Source organism: Apteryx rowi, unplaced genomic scaffold (assembly GCF_003343035.1).
Source record: "Apteryx rowi isolate R43461 unplaced genomic scaffold, aptRow1 scaffold_24, whole genome shotgun sequence".
NCBI lineage: Eukaryota > Metazoa > Chordata > Aves > Apterygiformes > Apterygidae > Apteryx > Apteryx rowi.
Window position 1 is genome coordinate 1,316,308 of NW_020448752.1, and position 6,000 is coordinate 1,322,307.

General features: G+C 47.8%; 1 protein-coding gene across 7 annotated transcripts in view; it reads right to left on the bottom strand.

Annotated features, from left to right (window-relative positions):
* The window catches only part of ZMYM3 (zinc finger MYM-type containing 3), a 28,909-nt gene extending 23,422 nt beyond the window's left edge, over positions 1–5,487 (bottom strand). The window contains exons 1-4 of one of the 7 annotated variants that reach the window (XM_026066191.1): positions 5,052–5,487; positions 1,466–1,688; positions 976–1,273; positions 78–308 (exon numbers count right to left, since the gene is read on the bottom strand). The gene's annotated coding sequence lies outside the window, so the exon portion shown is untranslated. Of the gene's footprint in view, positions 1–77; positions 935–975; positions 1,274–1,465; positions 3,473–5,051 lie in introns of those variants that run through there. The other 6 variants (XM_026066189.1, XM_026066187.1, XM_026066195.1 and 3 more) reach the window with 6 other exon arrangements.
* Positions 5,488–6,000: the final 513 nt, after the last annotated feature.

Here is a 6,000-nt window from a genome sequence, read left to right on the forward strand (position 1 = left end):
ACTCCAAAATATTGCTACGTGGTTCGGACAGATATGTGGACAAGGAAGATCTAAGAGTCCACAGTAAGACCACTCACTTGCAAGTTCCAGTTGGAAGCACAGCGTGTTCCTGTGAACCCACGTGTTCAAATTCCTGTTTGCTTTCATCAGCTTTGCCAGAATCCCCCCGGCAGAACAGCTCATGCGTTCTAGCGAACAGTTCAAAACATCTTCTTAGGTTGCGCAAAGCTAAGAACTGCCACAGTTAGCCAAATGAAAGGTCCATCTATTCAAATATCCCGTTTTCTATTGACASCAAGAATGGATACCTGGAGAGAGAATACAGGAAACATCACTGACACAGGACGATTCTTCTTCAGCACATCATCCAACCAAATGGCAATCAGGAGCTGAAGAACGGCTTTGCTTGAGTTGCATTGGGGCTATGATTGTTAAGACTCTAATAGACAAATCTGCCATGAATTTGCCAAATCCCCTTTCAAACCACTTTCTATGTTGGACCTCCACAGATTCCATTGGCAATAAGCTCTGCAATGTAACATTTTGTTTTAAAAAGCATTTCCTTTTGTTTGCTTTAAACCTGCTGCATCAGAGCTCCATGACAATGAGACACGGAAACAGATAGATGCTAACATTTGACGTATTTATAGCATTCTGGAAAAGCTGACGGAGTAGTGCTGAGGCTGGACTTAAACAGGAGGCACTGACATGCAGTTTGGGTGGGAAAGCAAGGAAAGTCTCTACACRTCACTGCAACTCTGTTCCCCTGACAGTGAAGTCTTTGCAGTGGCTTTCAACCACCAGAATCAAGAAGGCGGCCCTGTGGGAGGAAAACCAACTTCTTTYGTTCACCCGGGACTTTCAGAATCATCTGGGCTTCCTGCTGAACTTTGCAATGAGTTCTGCTGCCAATTGAACGTGTGCTTTTCCTCCTGATCTCTTCTCACTACCTCTAACAGAGGAGTAATAGCTTACTGGTTTTGGCAGATGCTGAAATGATCCACCACGTGTCATCATCTCTTTTATTCCAGGACTAATGCACAGATCACTTACTGGGCTCTGGTCACAGCTCAGTCTGAAATCTTCCTCTTTTCTAGCCACATATCTGGCAGCAAGGAAAGTATGCTGGAACACAACTCAGCCAAACAGAGAGGAGACAGTGTGGTGAAATCCTGCACGTTTACAGAAGATGTGACTGCTCAATCAGACATCTGGAAGCTCATTACTTTGGACTGGGCACCATCCTCTCCAGAACACTCAGTAACTGCTGTTCCTGGGAAGATCAAGTTCAAGGACTGTGAAGTCCTCGGCGCAACAAACAGAAGCAGAGTGCTTCTCAGATAGCATGTGAGAGTTTCCAAGTAGCTGACGGGTCTGCTGAGGGCCCTTCATGAATGTGTAGGGCCAGCATGAACACAGCGCTGGCCACAAATCCAACATGAGTAGACAACCAGACCCGACTTACCCTTTCCGCCAAGGGGAGGTTGGGGGGGGACACGAATCTTCTCTCAGAGCAGGAAGCTCAGAGTGAGACACTTCTCACAGCACACTCGAGTACCACAAGTGACTAGCTGAGACTTTATATGGGTTATTAAGGACATCGCTGGTGCTGTTTGTATGATATGGAAGATCTATGCAGTTACAAGTGTCCTGACTCAGTTAACCATCAGCAGGGGAACGTGGTCTACCTGCAAAAATGAGCAGCCACCAACAAGTATTTAATTAAATCAGACAGTAAAAATAAAACAAACAAAAAAATCCTGTTGCTACTCCCTCCCAATGAAGTGGATACTTAGGAAGTCTCCATTGCCCATAGAAGAGCACAGCTACACGGTGACTGCCTTCCTCAACCAAAGGAAAGGCAGCAGCTTGGGTACCTAACCTAGACTTTTTTGTCAACGGATATTGATTCAGATCTTCAAAGGCTAAAGGATTTACCTTTTTTTCTCTTTTGGATATTAGAAAGCATTTGAAATATGAAAGACATTAAACAATATATATTAGAGTTAAAACATTTAGATCAACACACCAGATAATTCTTATCTAAGAGTTCTGTAAGAACTGAACAGAGAGCGCTGAAGAAAGTTCCTATTTTTGTGCCAAAATTTCAAATAAGCAGTAACACCTGACTTAGTATTTCCTGACAAAAATAACAGAGGTCGATACATGGTTCTATCAATAAAGCATTAAGGAAATAACATAATGCCTTACCAGCATGGTTTTACGCAACAGATCTTCATTAACAATATTATACCTTGAGTGACAAATATGGCAAGGGCTAACTTCATTGCTGTGATGGATCTGAGTTTACTAAAGCATGTGGCAGTTTATTGCTTTCCAGATTGAAACACTGCAAACATTTATTACAGATTGGCTAACTGCTTTTAAAAGAACATTAATTTATGAAGAATCTCCAGCAAACAAAGCATACTGCTAGGGACCAGGTTTCAGCCTAGTCAAAATGTTCTGGAAGGGAGCAGAAAGCATGTCATTATTCACTACTGTTTTTGGAGAGGCAGCTCTCCGAGCTCCTACTCATCAGCCTGGCAGCCCAAAAATAAAAAAATATCCAGCAAGGTAATGCAAGAATCCCACTGCTTTAAGAATCAGTCATGGCTTAGAAGACACCTTCCAGTGATAAATCTGTTTCATTCGTTGAAAAGAAGTGGGGAGACATGACACGACCTGTCTCAAAAACCTATAAGGGAAGAAAATCTGATAGCAAAGGACTYGTCAGACAAACGCACAAGAGGACTCCAAAGGCTGGAAGTCAAAGTTGGACCAAGTCAGATTAAAGCTGTAGGATATTTCCAGATTAAAGCTGTAGGTAACTGACTATTTAAACTGACCCAGGGATATATAGATCTCTGCAACTTGGAGATTTTACAATGGCATTGAGTGACTTGATCTTCAAGTCAGCTATACCACTACGAATGTCACTGCTCCAGTTCCTCAGCCTGCACTTTGCAGGTCAAGCTAGATGAACACAGTTGTCTCTTTTGATCTCTGAACGTATTTTTGTATATTATTCTGTAATTCATGGAGTGAAAGCAGCAGTACCTATCACCGTGTCCCCTTTGGGCCAGCCTTCACAAGTGGCCAAAATTGTCTACACTATGGGAACTGGCAGATGGGGAAAAGAAGGGCCTTCCCGGAACATCACCAGTAGCCTGAAGACACCAGCAATGGYTTTGTAACAGCCCCAAAGCCAGAAGTACCAAGACCAAAGCAAAATTTTTCTACATCAGGAGCACCAGGTTAGGGTACGGGCCTCAAACTTAATACTGCAGTCACCCAAATTCAAGAAAGCTGAAACTCTCCAACACAGAGCAGATGGTGCTGCAAAATAAGAATCCAAATCCATGGGTTTCCTGTTAATTCCTCTACGGCAGGACTGACCAAACTACATTTTGAGCTTGAAGCCCAGAAACTCCATCTCAGCTTCAAGAAAATCAAAAAGGAAGGACAAAATTCAGGAATCTTCTTGCAGAGTTGTCTGGGGTRAGGTTTGCCAGGAGGYTCCCTGCAACACTTTAAAGGTACTYTGAAACATTCCTCGGGTCTCAGCATTATTTGCTGATAATCCAAAACCTCCATACTAGCGGTAAACTCCAAGACAACCAACAGGAGCATGCTCATCCATCAGGGACACCACTCTGGCAGCAGTTTGAAATTGCCAGGATACTCTCACATCTTTTCCTAAGACCAGCATCTCCCAAGCAGCAAGTGTCAAGACTCTGCAACAGAGAAGTGAACAGAAAGTCCACGTGCATTCGAACACAACTTGTCTTGTTTACACATGTTAAGGCAGTAATGCCTGGTGTCTAGAGAGCAATCCAGCTTCAAGAACCARCTCCACTCAAAGATCAAGGCAAAGAGCAAACTCTCCTGCTGCTTGTACAGCTTTGTGCCTATAGAATGAATAAGCAGCGTTTTTTCCACAACTAAATGCTTGCCACATGACAACGTCTGCCAAAACAGTGCTGTAGACAAAGTAAAGCACACAAGAAGCTTTGCAAGTGCTATCTGGAGCCTAACAAACAAGTATGGAGGTGCACAGCATGCTCTGGCAGCATCTACTGAAATCGCCCTAATGATGTTAAGACACTGGTTAGAAGACAGAAATGGACAGTAGACCTGGAAGAGGTCAAAACTCAACTGGGCAAGACCCTGAGCAACCTGATCTGTAAGCTCTGCTGTGAGCAAGAAACTGGACTAGAGCTCTCCCCTTCCAACCTAAATCTTCATACGATTCTCTGGGCAAACCTTACCACACAGGGAAGAGAGACAGGACAACAGAGCAGAATCTCAGGGAAGACGTGATTTTGAGGGCAAAACAGCTAATTTTCCACAGGCAGCCTTACAGAGCCAAAATACTGGGAGAGGAAGATGAGCAGTCCACTAGGCCTTGCTGGCACTCCCAGATTCCTCAGCGAGGTTCCTGCTCCTGGGTACCCAAACGGGAGTTTTAGCACTGGGGTGCTTCACCTCATGGGCAGATGTATGAATTGGCCACAAGTAGCGCTGTGTTGAGCAGACCGGCGTTCTCATCCAGCCCAGTGAAACTCAGCTTCTTTTTCTTTATGCTGATGAACAAGCCCGAGCTAGCAGGGCAGCTTATGGGAACTGGCCAGAAGACACCACTGGACCCCATGACCAATGGGGCTGGCAAAGACAGTCTCAGACAGTGCCCTTTCCTAACCTATGCTGCCAGTAGAGGAAGAAGTTAAGACACTCTAAACACTATACAATTAAAACACGATACCAGTGAAATCCTTCTGACGTGACCTTTGCTAAGCTAACAAAATTCATTTTTATAGCTATTCTCTACTTCCCTTATATTGCTTTCACCACCTTCTACGCTAGAGGCTTCTGCTAGCAAACCTGTGTCCATCAGGGCCATGCATCCCATCATCRCTAACCATAAGATATCCATAAAAGAAATAAAGCATGGGACTTCACTCCCCAAGYAAGGTCATGGACGTAACCTTAGTCCCTCGCTCTGGCTGTCAGAGTTGCAATGAGATCTGCTGTGACTTACTGTCACTAACCTGGTGTCACTATGGGTCTGCTAAGTTGCATCCTCCAAAACACGGGCACGTGCAACAGGCGGTACACAGGCAGACGCAGAGGGAAACCGAGATTGTGCAAATAAGCATGCTAGGGCCAGGAGCTGTAAGTTGGCCATTCCGGGCGGTAGCCCTGTAGGAGACGGCTATTCCTTTAGAAGAAGAAAGCTGGAATGGCAATGAGACAGAGCCATGCTCTTAGCACCGGCTTTGATCCTGGGTTGGGCAGGGTTGTTGGAGAAAACGCAGATTAAAGGTATGCTTGGGGAACGAAGCGGCAGTGAGAGAGAAAGCAGGTACAGCCTAGAACGAGAATTACAACCGAAGCACRGTGGGAAGGAAGGGAAGGGCACAAACAAAGCGGCTCCCCTCCTAGTTGGGAAAAGAGACTGCAGAAGCCATTCCCCACCGTCCCTCGACGCAGACCACCGCCAGCCCTGCCGCTGCCCACGCGCCCGGTCGCGGGGCCCCTTCCCGCGCGAGGCGCAGGCCACGGCCAGCTGCCAGCCTCGTGCCCCGGGCCCATCCTGCCTCCGCCTCGGCACGCGGTGCTCCAGCGGCAGAGCCCAGCGCCGGCCTGGCCCCGGGGCTCCAGCAAGCCCAGTTTCTGCCCGGCRGGTCCCCGCTGCCGCAGGCACAGCTGGGTTTGGGGGCCAGGCCAGGGCCGCCCCGAGCAAGGCAGCGGCGGGGGAGCGGGGCAGTTCAAGGATCAGCACCAGCTCCGGGTGCTTCATCCCCGCGGACGGCGGCTCGGCGAGCGCCTGCCCGAGGCGCGTGCCGCCGGGCGGGTGAGCGGAGAGGCGACGGCCGAGCCCGCCTCGAGGGAGGCCGGTCGCCGGGGCAGAGACGGGGCTCGCCAGCCCGGCGCGCGTCACGCTTCGGCGCGCCTGGGGGCCACGCAGACGCCAGAAAGCCATTTTCTACCGTTTCC